General features: G+C 40.0%; 1 protein-coding gene across 1 annotated transcript in view; it reads left to right on the top strand.

Annotated features, from left to right (window-relative positions):
- LOC126481200 (L-asparaginase-like) overlaps nt 1-15,976 on the top strand; it is a 391,393-nt gene that overhangs the window by 131,917 nt on the left and 243,500 nt on the right. The gene's annotated exons all lie outside the window — the stretch shown is intronic.

Below are 15,976 nucleotides of genomic sequence, written 5' to 3'. Positions count from 1 at the left end.
TGCAGCCACGTCTCGATCCCTGAGTCAACAGATGGGGCCGTTTGCAAGACAACAACCATCTACACGAACAGTTCGACAACCTTTGCAGCAGCATGGACTATCAGCTCGGAGACCATCGCTACGGTTACCCTTGACGCTGCATCACAGACAGGAGTGCCTACGATGGTGTACTCAACGACGGACCTAGGTGCACGAATGGCTAAACGTCATTTTTTCGGATGAATCCAGGTTCTGTTTACAGCATCATGATGGTCGCACCCGTGTTTGGCGACATCGCGGTGAACGCACATTGGAAGCGTGTATTCGTCATCGCCATACTGGCGTATCACCTGGCGTGATGGTATGGGGTGCCATTGGTTACATGTCTCGGTGACCTCTTGTTCGCATTGACGGCACTTTCAACAGTGGACGTTACATTTCAGATGTGTTACGACCCGTGGCTGTACCCTTCATTCGATCCCTGCGAAACTCTACATTTCAGCAGGATAATGCACGACTGCATGTTGCAGGTCCTGTAAGGGCCTTTCTGGATACAGAAAATGTTCGACTGCTGCTCTGGCCAGCACATTCTCCAGATCTCTCACCAATTGAAAACGTCTGGTCAATGGTGGCTGAGCAACTGACTCGTCACAATACGCCAGTCACTACTCTTGATGAACTGTGGTCTCGTGTTGAAGCTGCATGAGCAGCTGTACCTGTACACGCCATCCAAGCTCTGTCTGACTCAATGCCCAGGCGTATCAGTGCCGTTATTCAGGCCAGAGGTGGTTGTTCTGGGTACTGATTTCACAGGATCTATGCATCCAAATTGCCTGAAAATGTAATCACATGTCAGTTCTAGTATGATATATTTGACCAACGAATACCCGTTTATCTTCTGCATTTCTTCTTGGTGTATCAATTTTAATGGCCAGTAGTGTACTACCGTATAAAGACGAATCGTTGTTTAATGTTGTTACCAAAAATCTCGAAAACTTCTTGACCCATTTACCTTTAATTTTTACACGATGCTCTAATAGACTTTCGGGTGGACATACGCAACATACTTTTTTAATATACGTTGTATATAAATATACATCGTGTTTCAGAACTACAACGACAAACTTCGAAGAGACGTAGAAGCTGTCTTGAGAATAAAATCACATCTAATGACGCTACAGAGTGTCCAAGTATCGTAGCTTTGGGATCCAGTGCACTGTACACTACGTGATCCTGTCACCCCCCAAAAACACGTATTCCAAATTAGGAACATTGTGCCGCCACCTACTGCCAGGTGCTCCATATCAGCGACCTCAGTAATCAGTAGACATCTAGGAGCAGAATGGGGCGCTCCGTGGAACTCACGGCCGTCGAACGTGGTCAGGTGATTTGGTGTCAGTTGTATCATACGTCTGTCTGTACGCGGGATTTCCACACTCCTAAGCATCTCTAGATCCACTGTTTCCGATGTGATAGTGAAGCGGAAAAGTGAAGGGACACGCACAGCACAAAAGCCTACAGGCCGATCTCGTCTGTTGACTGACAGAGACCGCCGACATTTGAAGAGGATCGTAATGTTTAATAGGCAGACATCTATCCAGACCATCACACAGGAATTCCAAACTGCATCAGGATCCACTGCAAGTGCTAGGATAGTTAGGCGGGAGGTGAGAAAACTTGGATTTCATGGTCGAGCGGCTGCTCATAAGCCACACATCACGCCTGTAAATGCCAAATGACGCCTCGCTTGGTGTAAGGAGCGTAAACATTGGACGATTGAACAGTGGAAAAACGTTGTGTGGAGTGACGAATCACGGTACACAATGTGGCGATCAGATGCCAGTGTGTGGGTGTGTCGAATGCCCTATGAATGTCGTCTGCCAGCGTGTGTAGTGCAACCAGTAAAATTCGGAGGCGGTTAGGAGGTTATGGTGTGGTCGTGTTTTTCATGCAAGGGGCTTGCACCTCTTGTTGTTTTTCGTGGCACTATCACAGCACAGGCCTACATTGATGTTTTAAGCACCGTCTTGCTTCCCACCGTTGAAGGGCAATTCGAGGATGGCGACTGCATCTTTCAACATGATCGAGCACCTGTTCATAATGCACGGCTTGTGGCATAGTGGTTACACGACAATAACATCCCTGAAATGGACTGGCCTGCACAGAGTCCTTATCTGGATCCTATCGGACACCTTTGGGATGTTTGGGAATGCCGACTTCGTGCTAGGCCTCACCAACCGACATCGATACCTCACGTCAGTGTGGCACTGCGTGAATAATGGGCCGCCATTCCTCTAGAAACCTTCCAGCAGCTGATTGAACGTATGCCTGCCAGAGTGGAAGCCGTCATCAAGGCTAAGGGTGGGCCAATACCGCATTGAATTCCAGCATTACCGATGGAGGGCACTATGAACCTGTAAGTAAGTAATTTTCAGCCAGGTGTCCGGATACTTTTGATCTCATAGTTTATGTATACTAGCTAAACGCCCGCTGCTTCGCTCGCGTAGACTGTATGACCAGCATAGATTTTTGTTTTTGTATCAGTTAATAGAATTTTTTATGTTATTAACAAATTACAACACCTTCTAACCTTTTCATGCTAATAAAGAGAATATAACTGTGATCATTTCCGAATGTGCTTCTGACCAACAAGCGATTCTGGTAGTTGGCTTCCAAATTTTTTTGTTAATCATGCCTTTTGATTTGTTGTAGAGATATTTCCACAGTAACTTTCATCCCCAAAAAAATGTTTCTTTACATCCAACCGAGAAGTGAAATACCAATTTTCATAAATTTAGCTTTAAAATGTTTTCAATCTAACGAAATATTTTCTTAAAAATTTTCATCCCCTATTGCACTCCCTTAGGGGTTCAATTTCCATTGACACTGAAGCACGTATTTTTTTGTTATTTCTAACCGAGAAGTCAAATACCACCTGTCATAAATGAAGCCTTAAAAATCATTTAGTAGTCCTTTAGTAATTATTTATTCTCAAATGTTCTTTCAACCATTATTTTCCCCCATTAGTTGTTGAATCTTCAAAAATGATGAAACACGTATTTTTTCATCTCTAATCGAGAAGCACAACACCAGTTTTCAAAGATTTAGCTTTAAAATTGCTTTCATAATAAAATATTTTCGTAAAAAATCTCATCCCTTATTTCATCTCCTTAAGGGTCCAGTTTCCAAAAACATTGAAACACGTATTTTTTTGTTTGTTTGTTTGTAACCGAGAAGTCAAATACCAGTGTTCATAGTTCTAGCTTTAAAATACTTTAATAGTACTTTAATAGTGACATGTTTAAAGAAAAAAGCTTTCAAACACTGTTTCACCCCATAGGGTTAAATTCACAAAAATACTGAAACATATTTCTTTATTTCTGTCCGAGAAACCAAATACCAATTTTCGTAGGTCTAGCTTCAAAAGCCTTAATAGTGACATTTAAAACAAAACAATTCTTCGACTCCTATTTTTCCCCCTTGTAACCTCCCCGGATAATTTATAAATGACAATTTTTCCGCAAATAATGTAAATGACTATAATTGAATGTTAATCCAAATAGAGGCAAATGTTGTTGAGCTCCCACAAAACATCGTTAAATTGAAATAAAAGCAACTGTAACCTCCCCACAAAAATTAAAGAAAAAAATTAAATGTGAATGGACATCGTGCTGTAAAACGTAACCTCCCAGCAGAAATAAAGAAAAGTCTATGATAATGAAAACGAGCCAAACGTTTGCTCCCCACAAAAATTATAGAATAATAATGAACCAAAGCTAAACTCGACACAAAAAATTAAGAAATGAAGATTAATCCTTAAACCCACAATAATAGGGCAGCAGCGCTGACCTTAGGCCCTGTGCAATAATTAATCTGATAAATTGGTTCTGGGAGGAAAACCATAGGAAATATTGTTTCAATTGTAATGATTCTTTTCTTAAAAACGATTGCTTTGAAAACAAAATAAATTGATTCTGGGAGGAAAACCATAGGAAATATTGTTTCAATTGCATGATTCTTTTCTTAAAAACGATGGCTTTGAAAACAAAATTATTATTGGGGCATTTCTTGAACAAATTAATTACAATTAACATATGTTACATTATCAGATGTGCGCAATGCTGCTTCATTACCTTATTTAACAATATACCTCGTGCCGAACCGTGACCAGAGACCCATGTCGACACCCGCCGACTCCTCACACGCTACTTCCGACTGAGTCCAACTCACAACTGAACTCTCGCGCGGTCAAGCGCAGACTAGCAACGATAAACAACTCTCTGGTCAGAGATTCTGTCATGCCTCGCCATCGCTGGTACTGAATACGTACGCATTTCATAACCCTCCACTGGGGTGGGGGGGGGGGGGGGGGGGGCAAAAATTTGGCAGCGATGGTGAGTCATTTGGACTTGCCATGAGCAACAATTTTTTTCAGAATTCATTAAATTTACAATTACAGCATATATATATACAGATATAGAACATGAAGTAAATATGGTGCACATGCACCAAGTACAAAACATATTAGGCAATGACAAACAGCAAATCAAAATGTACATACAATGAGTAGTAATCATGTTATAAAATGACAAAAGTGCACACGCACTGAAATTCAGAATAAAAAAAAAAATCATGTTGACAAGTGACATAAGTGCACATGCACTGCAGTTCAGAACATATATATCAGCTAATCACAAAATGTGTATACAATAAGTAGAAATCATGTTAGAAAAATAACAAAAGTGCACACGCACTGTAGTTCAGAATATATCAGCAAATCGAAATGTACATACAATGAGTAGTAATCATGTTAGAAAATAACGAAAGTACACTCGCACTGTAGTTCGAAAAAAAATGTATAGGGCATGAATACAAATGATGTTAGCAAAAAATGATTTTCAATATGTTACAAGAATTAGGATAGGAAAGGGAAGGATTGCATCATGGTTGTAGCACTTTAGGTTGCACGCAGCTGCACTGAAAGTCCATATCTTTCCACAGAAGTACAACACCAAGTCAGACAATCTGAAGTTCTTTTCCCAGAAGTGTTTATCAGCGTAGCCAAGACACTGAAATGTCGTAGTAATATTCCATGTTATCATTTTGGCAGTACATCAGCTACACCAAACAGTGAGACCATAATAACGTCTCCATCACTCACGGTGGTGGACAGCATGTCGTGTCAACACCACGCTCTTACAAGGCACACCAACGTAGAATTCCATGATCAAGAGGATATACAGGACAAATGGATATTGCAGTAATTCAGGGTAGTGAGGTCAGAAGGTGAAGGACATAAAGTCACATACTAGTCTTCATTGGGAATTACATTAGTAGTTTGCGGCAGTCATAGCCCAGTTATTGAACATTTCTGTACCATGTATGTAGTACTACAGAAAAATGTTCATTAATTGATTTACAGACTACATTGTCATTGGTCATTTCAATACCATAATCAGTAGCGTTCATTTCCCAGTTACAAAGCATAATCAGTAGCATTCATTTCCTAGTTACAAAGCATTATTAATCATTGGTCATTTCAATACCGTAATCGGTAGCATTCTTTTCCTTGTTACAAAGCATAAGTAGTAGCATTCATTTCCTAGTTACAAAGCATTATTAATCATTGTCCATCTCAATACAGTAATCAGTAGCATTCATTATTCAAGTTACATATTATTCATAGCTGATCAGCATTACTCAGAACTCTCTTAAACTGGTATCATTATTTGGGACTGGTAATACATTTTTTTTTGTTAGCAATGCATTGCTTTGGGTAATTATAGGGGAAAGCAAGAAAAAAAATTTGCTTCTGTGTTGTTGCTGTAAATGAAAATGTGTAACGTCATTCGTCATGAGTCCGCTGTTGCAAGATTATGAAACAAGTAGAGTATATGTAATCACATTCATAAATGACATAGATTTAATGAACAACTGCTTATAGCACATTAATTTCATAAATAATTTCTCCTGCAAAAATATACCAAAAAATGGATTATTAAGCTGAGAGAAGAAATGCATTTTATGCCGAAAAGTAGTGAACTTCGAATTAACAGGTAGTGAAATGTGTATAAAAATGTGTTCCATAGCTGTCCTTTCCAAAACCTTCCGTCATTATACTATGCAATATAACACCTGCTGTCAAAGCGAACTGCAACAAATACTTAAATAACTACATAGCATAAATACATAATTTCAACAATATCCTCATCTGTAAAGAAAAAAAACTTCATTATCCATCACTTCATTATCATACTCCATTATTATCATCACCTGTAAAGAAAAACTTCATTATCCGTAGTAGCATATTCTTCATCATTATTCATCAGCATTCATTATCATCTGCAAAAAAAAATCATTTCATTACTCATTACATAACTATTCCTTATCTCTAGCATATTTCATCACTAAAACTAAGATGTGTAGTTCTGTCTGACAGCCTGCATCAATCGCCTCGTATTCTGAAAGAAAAAATTAGTTAAGACTGCTATTCTACGATGTGTATAGTATATTCTTGTTAATGCTTGTTAATCCTGATCCATTTACTCTTCATCACGAGGTTTGGATCTTCTTTCGTTCATTCCAAAGGTGAAATTCCCATTTCTGTTTAATTTATTTCTTTTACGCATAATTTCTTTCTGAAATTGATGAACAAAGATTAATGTCTTGCATTTACACCATATACTCACTAAATAATGACTGGTTTATGATAACATAATTAAGCATACAGCATACCATGACAGAAAACGTAATATGAAAAAAAATAGACAGTGTTCAAATGCAAAAATGTACACAGAATAACACAATGCAGCAGCAAAAATGTAAAACAGTTACGATGTTGAGACATCATAGGGCAAAAATGTCCAAGTCATCTGGTGTGTGTTATTTCTCAACTATTTCACAGTACATACAAACAAAATATGAAAACAATCGTACATACATAAAAAAATGATGACAAGAAATGTGACCTTCTTTGTGTTCAGCTTGTATGTTGTGTAGTTAGTAGAGGTGATTAGTCATGTGAATATAATTGCATAAGTGATCATAAAAATTAGTAAATGGCATCATAGTATGTTAAATCATAAAGTGTCTTCATTCAATAAAGGGTTTAATATTGGAGACAGGGTGGTTGCCTTTATTTTTTCTGGTTCTGAGAGTTTCGACGTGTACAACATTGGGGTGAGGAATGCTGCGAATCCGATATGGACCTGCGTATAGAAGTTCAAATTTACTGCACTTACCTTTTATTCTGCTGGATAGATAGTGTGTATGTACTAATATCTTCTGTCCAATGTGAAAGTCACGGCGTATACAAACTTGTTTTTGCTGTCTTCTCCGGCGCTCTGCGGCACGTTTGATGTTGTTCAGCGCAATGTTAATTATTTCATGGTGTCGTAGTCGACGAGATGTAGGAAAGTTTACTAATTCTGTAATTTTGTTAGTTGGTTCTACATTTTTCTGTATAACAGACGGAGATAGCATAGTGGATTCATTTGGTATGGAATTAATTACTTCTTGGAATGAGAATATGTGTGTGTCCCAATCAATATGTCTTTTGTGGCAGTATATTCTACACAGTTTACCAATTTCTTTCATTAATCGTTCACAAGGGTTCGAAGAAGCATGGTACCTGGATATATAGATCGGAGAAATGTTTCTAGCTCGTAACATACGTGTCCATATAGCAGAACGAAACTATGATCCCTTGTCGGAAATTACTTTCAACACATGCCCTACATGAAATAGAAAATGCTTTACAAATGCTTTCGAAATGGTTTTAGCAGTAGCTTTGCGTAACGGAGTCAAGGTAACAAATTTTGAAGTGAGTTCAACAGCGACAAAGATGTAGCAAAAACCTCTATTAGTTCTGGGAATCGGACCAAAAATGTCTACAGCGGCCATGTGTCTTAATTTAACAGGTACAATGGGATATAATGGAGGAATATGTGAAGTCGTGTCTGACTTAGCTTTTTGGCAGATTTTACATGACGCTAAAACTCGTCGTATACGTTTCTCCATGTTGGCAAAATAACAGTTCTATCTCAGTATAAGAAAACATTTTCTGGCTCCGTAATGTGCGTAACGTAAATAAGTATACGAGACTAATTTGTTAACAAGCTCGTCAGGAATGCATAATAACCAATTGTTGCTGTCAGGATGAGAGCGGCGAAACAGAATGTCATTGCGTACAGTGTAATGGCTTCTAATCGTAACATTATTCTTATCTTGCCAAAGCTGTTTAATTTCTTTCAACACGTTGTCTTTACTTTGCTCTCGTGCTATGTCCTGTAATGACGACGAAATAAAATTTTCAAATGCAACTTGTTGAATGTACATAACGCTGAAATTTGCTTTGCAGAAGTTGGTTGCGATGTCTTGTTGCTGAGAGAACGTGATAATGCGTCTGCTACAACATTTTGTGTGCCGGGAATGTGAACTATTGTAAAATTAAATTCTTGTAAATAAAGTTTCCATCTGCTTAGTCTATCGTGTGTGAATTTAGCCGAAAGTAAAAATTGTATCGCTCTGTGGTCTGTGTAGACGGTGGTGTGTCTTCCATAAAGAAAATGTCTAAATCTCGTAAAAGCCCAAACAACACATAATGTTTCCAGTTCTGTAACGGAATAATTTCGTTCAGCAGGTGACAGAATGCGACTTGCAAATGCGATGTTTTTAATTACTGCAGAACCATCTTCTTCAATTTCCTGAAAAATGTGTGCGCCTAAAGCAGTGTTAGAACTGTCGGTGGCAATGGAAAAATTTCTGGTAAGATCTGTGTGCGATAAAAGTGGTGTATTCAACAAAGCATGTTTCAAATAACCTTCTCGTAGACAAGATTCTGCGTGTCAAAATGATTGTTTACGTTACTGGAATATGCAACCTGTACTGTATCTGGTCAAATTCTGTCGTACGTGCTGTTATTTACGGGAGGATGCTGTGGCATATCCACTATTTGAACTGTTCTGTTATTTCTTCCTGACGTATTACGCTAAGGATGACACCTATTGTCTGGTTCATTCATGATAATATGTTGTTACTGATGTTCTTGCTGCTCATAAGACCGACTGTTATTAAATGTAAGCTGAAAATTGTGCTCATTATTTTTACGTCTGTCATGATAGTCATTTCTATACGGCGCAGTGCGATACGAGTTGAAATAGTGTGTTTTCTGTACGTACTCATTTCTTTGCTGGCGTGCGTTACTATTTGTTGTACCTGGGACTATACGTGCACGCGGTGAAACATTAAAGCTTGGCTGACTTTGTGCATTACATTGTTGGTTAGGTATGCTAACCGGTTGACTTTCATGCTGTTGTGAAAAACATCTATTGTTACCAAAATGTGGTTGCGACATACTGATGATTACAATTTAACCTGTTATTAAAATTACGCTGGTAGTTCTGGAGTGCCTCATGAAAATTGTCACTTTCGGTAAAAAATTTGTCTATCAGGTTTTCTTTAAATGTTTCTTAATTCTAGGTAGAGCAATAGTTAAAGAGCTGTTTTGATAGATATAAAGGATAGTAGAAGAGAAAGGCAGCAGTGCAGAAAACTAAAGATGAAACAGCACTACTACAGCTCGGGGCCCCATACACGCTACTGCACATATTCATTAAAGTGTAATGAATCCCCTGAGGTCAATTACGTACTGCAAATAAATTTTAGCTTTTGCGTTACAGGCAATGGCGGTAAAAATTCACAAACAAATTGCTGTATCCATGCTAATTCCAGTTTCTGCATTATAGGCAATGCTGATGAAAATACAATAGCAAATTGTCGTATCCAGTTCAAATCGTGTATCTGTGCTCTCCCATTATTAAGTTCCTTAGATTTTCTTACAGATAAAAATTGCTCGTAATCTAAGTTCTCGTCACTGAATTTAAGAACACGTTCAGGTTTGTGTGAGAATCTGTTATTGTGTCATTTCGGATTTCAAGTTGCGTAGCTTTTCAGATTTTAAGTCGCGTAGCTTTTCGGATTTTAAGTCGCGTAGTCTCTGTGGATTACCCAAATTATACGCGCTGCGTGAGTCTGACAAATGTTCGCAAAGTGGCGTCTGCTGTGTTGTGTTAAACCCTGAAACATTTTTTATCTCTGCTACCTCTTGCTGTAAACATGACAATTTTCTACGTAAGGTGTTATTAGATGAATCGATCTCATTGACTGTCAGTTGTAGATTTTGAAATTCAGGTGTTTGATTAAATGAAACCGGTGAGGTATCGTCTGATTTGCTGTCATTATTACTTTTAATAACGTCAATACGACTGGCCAATTCATCATATTTTTCAGTCAGAATTTTTACCTGATCATCGGTTTTAGTGTCACAAGCATTAATTTGTTTTTGAATTTTACGTGTGGTTTCGTTCAATTTTTTAACGTCAGCACTAATGACATCGGAATCATGTGTTAGTTCTAATTGTTCGAGTCTGTCGGTCACTGTTTGAATATCTACTGTGTGTGTATCTGTTTTTGATTTAAGATCAGAAATTTCATTACGTAATTCTGTGTTCGACTGTTTGATGGTATTAATTTCATCGGACACTGAAACAATATTGTTGTCTACATACGTTTTTGCTTTCGCAAACAATTTACGTTTGTCTTCCTGTCTCTGTACAGTGATTGTTTCCATGACTTGTCGTTTTACTTTATTTTGATCCTGTATAAATTGTGCGGAAACGCGTATCACTGTTTTGTATGTGGTGATTAAAACGTTCGTCAATCTGAGTGTTCTGTTGGTCGAATTTCGCGTCTATCTTTGCATCCATTGTGCGCGAAAGTTCTGCTGTCATTAGTTTAAACTCGTCGCGTAATTGTGTAGCTTTTTCAGAGCATTGTTTACCGACTGTACTAATTTCCTCTCTAAGTGTTTCTGTTGTAGCTGTTTGCATATCCCTTAATTCTTGAGCAACAGATCTAATTTCTTCGCTACTTTTCTTTGAACAAGCCTCAAGCGTAACTGTTCCTTACAAGGGAACCTCCCCATCGCACCCCCCTCAGAATTAGTTATACGTTGGTACAGTGGATAGGCCTTGAAAAACTGAACACAGATCAATCGAGAAAACAGGAAGAAGTTGTGTGGAACTATAAAAAAAATTAGTAAAATATACAAACTGAGTAGTCCACGCGAAGATAGGCAACATCAAGGACAATGGGACTCTGGGAGCGCCGTGGTCCCGTGATTAGCGAGAGCAGCTACGGAACGAGAGGTCCCAGGTTCAAGTCTTCCCTCGAGTGAACAGTTTAATTTTTTATTTTCACTATATGTGACAAACTCTTATGTTTTCATCACTTTTTTTGGGAGTGATTATCACATCCACAATAAAACCTAAATCGGGTAAGGCAGAAGAATCTTTTTACCCATTCGCTAAGTGTACAAGTTAGGTGGGTCGACAACATTTTCCCGTCATGTGACGCACATGCAGTCACCAGTGTCGTATAGAATATATCAGACGTGTTTTCCTGTGGAGGAATCGGTCGACCTATGACCTTGCGATCAAATGTTTTCGGTTCCCATTGGAGAGGCGCATCCTTTCGTCTACTAATCGCACGGTTTTGCGGTGCGGTCGGAAAATACAGACACTAAACTTATTAGTGAACAGAGACGTCAATGAACGAACGGACAGATCATAACTTTGCGAAAATAAACAAAGTAAAATTTTTAGCCGAGGGAAGACTTGAACCTAGGACCTTTCACTCCGCAGCTGCTCACGCTAACCACAGGACCACGGTGCTCCTGACCGCAATGTTTCTTTGATGCTGCATATCTTGCGCATGGACTACTCAGTTTGTATATTTTACTAATTTTTTTCATAGTTCCACATATTTTCTTCCTGTTTTCTCCATTGACCTGTGTTCAGTTTTTCAAGGCCTATCCACTGTGCCAACTTATAACTAAATCTGAGGGGGGGTGCGATGGGGAGGTTCCCTTGTTAGTACCATGACACTGCGCGGCAACGGCTCTAATCTGTTCACTAAGCTGTCTGGAATTGTCTAATTTTTCACTAAGGTTGTCTTGTTTTTCATTCTGTTGTTTGATCTGTTCACTAAGTGGTTTGAAATCTTCACTAAATTGTTGTTTGAGATCTTCTTCAAGTTGTTTGGAATTTTCATTCTGTTGTTTAGAATTGTTCTCGTCAAGTTGTATCATTAATGCTATGATTCGATCCATGTCAAAATTCGCTACTGTATTCTTTGTGCTGTTTAATGGCGTACCTGCAATTGTCACGTTTTCTGTAACCATTTGGTTATTTTGTGATTCTTGAAAATGTATGCTAATCAGATGTGCATTTTTAGTCACTGCACCGGAATTAAATAAATCTGTCGTACTCTGATTACACTGTTCATTTTCATTAGACAAATTTGTCTGTTCATTACTTAAATTTTGCAAACCGGTTGCGTTAAGCTGGGCAGCGCTCATTGCAACAGAACGCCCCGCGTCATCAATTGTCGTCAAATTAACAGAGGACACAATTGAATTCGTCTGTTCCTCACTAAGATCAAAATCATTATTAGTGGTCGGTACGTACTGATTGTCACTAAACGGAGGATTGTCATCATTACATTGCGTGTCACAATTACTATCGGTCAAGTTGTTTAATTCGGTTATTTCACTCATTATACTTCGCGATGCACTATTCACAGTCTTTCGCTGCATTTTTACAATAGTCACAATTATTCACAAATGAGACAAAGACAATGCAAAATACAACAAATACAAATACAACAAAGAGCAACGAATTGCCGATGATCTGAGGAAAGAAAGTCACAAAATTAGTAAAAGCGTTGCGCCAAATGCCAATTATATTTTAGTAAATAAAAGCAGATATCTGGCTACTTTTCAGAAGATTCTCAAAGAAATACGATCCTGGTCCGGATGTCGCCAAGTGTAACCTCCCCGGAAAATTTATAAATGACAATTTTTCCGCAAATAATGTAAATGACTATAATTGAATGTTAATCGAAATAGAGGCAAATGTTGTTGAGCTCCCACAAAAATTAAAGAAAAAAAATTAAATGTGAATGGACATCGTGCTGTAAAACTTAACCTCCCAGCAGAAATAAAGAAAAGTCTATGATAATGAAAACGAGCCAAACGTTTGCTCCCCACAAAAATTATAGAATAATAATGACCCAAAGGTAGACTCGACACAAAAAATTAAGAAATGAAGATTAATCCTTAAACCCACAATAATAGGGCAGCAGCGCTGACCTTAGGCCCTGTGCAATAATTAATCTGATAAATTGGTTCTGGGAGGAAAACCATAGGAAATATTGTTTCAATTGTAATGATTCTTTTCTTAAAAACGATTGCTTTGAAAACAAAATAAATTGATTCTGGGAGGAAAACCATAGGAAATATTGTTTCAATTGCATGATTCTTTTCTTAAAAACGATTGCTTTGAAAACAAAATTATTATTGGGGCATTTCTTGAACAAATTAATTACAATTAACATATGTTACATTATCAGATGTGCGCAATGCTGCTTCATTACCTTATTTAACAATATACCTCGTCCCGAACCGTGACCAGAGACCCATGTCGACGCCCGCCGACTCCTCACACACTACTTCCGACTGAGTCCAACTCACAACTGAACTCTCGCGCGGTCAAGCGCAGACTAGCAACGATAAACAACTCTCTGGTCAGAGATTCTGTCATGCCTCGCCATCGCTGGTACTAAATACGTACGCGTTTCACCCTTAACGTTGGAATTTCGAAAAATCCCTTCTGAAGCGACGCCTACAGTATAAGATCCACACACTCTCCAAATTTCAACTTTCTATCCTTAGTGGTTTGGTGTGGGCGTCAGTCAGTCAAGACATGTATATAGTGATTCTGTGATGTCAGAAGCTTGCAGGGACGATCAAGAAGGCTAAATGTACACTCCTGGAAATGGAAAAAAGAACACATTGACACCGGTGTGTCAGACCCACCATACTTGCTCCGGACACTGCGAGAGGGCTGTACAAGCAATGATCACACGCACGGCACAGCGGACACACCAGGAACCGCGGTGTTGCCCGTCGAACGGCGCTAGCTGCGCAGCATTTGTGCACCGCCGCCGTCAGTGTCAGCCAGTTTGCCGTGGCATACGGAGCTCCATCGCAGTCTTTAACACTGGTAGCATGCCGCGACAGCGTGGACGTGAACCGTATGTGCAGTTGACAGACTTTGAGCGAGGGCGTATAGTGGGCATGCGGGAGGCCGGGTGGACGTACCGCCGAATTGCTCAACACGTGGGGCGTGAGGTCTCCACAGTACATCGATGTTGTCGCCAGTGGTCGGCGGAAGGTGCACGTGCCCGTCGACCTGGAACCGGACCGCAGCGACGCACGGATGCACGCCAAGACCGTAGGATCCTACGCAGTGCCGTAGGGGACCGTACCGCCACTTCCCAGCAAATTAGGGACACTGTTGCTCCTGGGGTATCGGCGAGGACCATTCGCAACCGTCTCCATGAAGCTGGGCTATGGTCCCGCACACCGTTAGGCCGTCTTCCGCTCACGCCCCAACATCGTGGAGCCCGCCTCCAGTGGTGTCACGACAGGCGTGAATGGAGGAACGAATGGAGACGTGTCGTCTTCAGCGATGAGAGTCGCTTCTGCCTTGGTGCCAATGATGGTCGTATGCGTGTTTGGCGCCGTGCAGGTGAGCGCCACAATCAGGACTGCATACGACCGAGGCACACAGGGCCAACACCCGGCATCATGGTGTAGGGAGCGATCTCCTACACTGGCCGTACACCACTGATGATCGTCGAGGGGACACTGAATAGTGCACGGTACATCCAAACCGTCATCGAACCCATCGTTCTACCATTCCTAGACCGGCAAGGGAACTTGTTGTTCCAACAGGACAATGCACGTCCGCATGTATCCCGTGCCACCCAACGTGCTCTAGAAGGTGTAAGTCAACTATCCTGGCCAGCAAGATCTCCGGATCTGTCCCCCATTGAGCATGTTTGGGACTGGATGAAGCGTCGTCTCACGCGGTCTGCACGTCCAGCACGAACGCTGGTCCAACTGAGGCGCCAGGTGGAAATGGCATGGCAAGCCGTTCCACAGGACTACATCCAGCATCTCTACGATCGTCTCCATGGGAGAATAGCAGCCTGCATTGCTGCGAAAGGTGGATATACACTGTACTAGTGCCGACATTGAGCATGCTCTGTTGCCTGTGTCTATGTGCCTTTGTTTCTGTCAGTGTGATCATGTGATGTATCTGACCCCAGGAATGTGTCAATAAAGTTTCCCCTTCCTGGGACAATGAATTCACGGTGTTCTTATTTCAATTTCCAGGAGTGTATTAATTTCAGGTAGGGGACCGTGGGGCAGAAACTAAAGAGTCAAAATCGTTCTGAGACCTCTGGCAGTAGAATACACGTACCGGTATGTTGTTGCTAAGATTGTAGGGTAGGCAACATTCACAGGTGCTTCTATGCACTAAGTCAAGAAAAATATGTCAAACATGGGCCATAAAATGCATACCTTAAGAGGTATGAGGATTTGTTCAATAGAGATGTGTTTCACAGAAGCGCATAAGAACAAGTGCTCATAGCTCCTCAAATATACATTTTAGAGCCCATGTGTGCTAGACAATTTGTCTTATTTTGGTTCATACGACCGACTCTGAAAGTTGCCTACCCAACAATCTTAGCAGCAACATTATCGGCATATGTGTGTCAATATCAGAGGTATCAGAAAGATTTTACTTCCAACGTTCGACTTGTTCGTTTCCACGCCGTGGTCCCTTGGCAAATACATTGTCCTTCTCGATCATATCTGAAAATTTTTATCATTATGGAATCATTTTGTATGTACAAACACAATGAGTCGCATAAAAATTTTAATTTCTTTACCGGTCTCGGGCGCTTAGTCCCCTTCTTCAGAAGGCTGTACAGGAAAAAGACACCAAAAATAAGAAGTCAGAAACGAATATTAAAATTAGGGACGAAAAGTTTCGCAAATATTTTAAAAGTTAAAAAATGGTACATG

Source organism: Schistocerca serialis, chromosome 5 (genome assembly GCF_023864345.2).
Source record: "Schistocerca serialis cubense isolate TAMUIC-IGC-003099 chromosome 5, iqSchSeri2.2, whole genome shotgun sequence".
Lineage (NCBI taxonomy): Eukaryota > Metazoa > Arthropoda > Insecta > Orthoptera > Acrididae > Schistocerca > Schistocerca serialis.
The sequence above is the reverse complement of the archived record's forward strand: the minus strand, read 5'-3'. Positions and strand labels throughout refer to the sequence as shown.